Genomic DNA, 358 nt, shown 5'->3' on the forward strand with positions numbered 1-358 from the left:
AGATTTCTTGTTTGGTCTGGTTGTTATAGATTGCTGCGCAGTATCTATCTCGTTCATTCTTGAAGAGTAAATGGACGGAATGAAGAAGCACATTGCAATGAAGCGTGGTAAGATGTCAATCGGGTCATAGAAGTCACTTTTGGGCTGATTAAGTAAGCGCCTCTCGACAGTAAGGGCAATTCCGTTATCGCTTCGTGTCGCGTTGTCATGTTCCGGGTCTCCAGCAAAGCGCTCCTGATAGCATGGGTGGCTTCGACAAATGCTTTAACAAGACCTTCAACAGCTGTTTATATAGACTTCCTTAAGCAGTTTTGATTACCTCCCTTTTTGAAAAATGATAACAGAAGCGTTTACCTTT

Source organism: Penaeus monodon, chromosome 22, assembly GCF_015228065.2.
Source record: "Penaeus monodon isolate SGIC_2016 chromosome 22, NSTDA_Pmon_1, whole genome shotgun sequence".
In the NCBI taxonomy this organism is placed as follows: Eukaryota; Metazoa; Arthropoda; class Malacostraca; order Decapoda; family Penaeidae; genus Penaeus; species Penaeus monodon.